General features: G+C 51.0%; 1 protein-coding gene across 2 annotated transcripts in view; it reads left to right on the top strand.

Annotated features, from left to right (window-relative positions):
- celf6 (CUGBP Elav-like family member 6) overlaps positions 1-300 on the top strand; it is a 139,573-nt gene that overhangs the window by 121,008 nt on the left and 18,265 nt on the right. The window lies entirely within an intron of this gene.

Here is a 300-nt window from a genome sequence, read left to right as displayed (position 1 = left end):
GGGGGGGTGCAATGCGCACGTGCTCCCTGGCTTCATCACACAGGCATATCTAACAAGATAGTGGGGCTCGCTAACAGAAGGGGGGGGTGGTGTTCAGAGGGTGGACGCTCTGAATGAATGAATCGCTCATCTAGCTACTGACCCAAAGATCTTTCACACATTTGCCACTTGCTCCACACATTGATTCATCACCCTCTCTATCACACCATTCCTAATACAATCAGTATCCATCTCCGCTTCTCTGCCATTCCCAGCCTCCTTTACTCAATAGAAAAGCATTTTCCCAGACCCCCACCCCCC

This window comes from Seriola lalandi, unplaced genomic scaffold (assembly GCF_002814215.2).
Source record: "Seriola lalandi dorsalis isolate HSWRI2012SDOR001 ecotype SW California unplaced genomic scaffold, Sedor1 jcf7180002051108, whole genome shotgun sequence".
NCBI classification, from domain to species: Eukaryota; Metazoa; Chordata; class Actinopteri; order Carangiformes; family Carangidae; genus Seriola; species Seriola lalandi.
The sequence above is the reverse complement of the archived record's forward strand: the minus strand, read 5'-3'. Positions and strand labels throughout refer to the sequence as shown.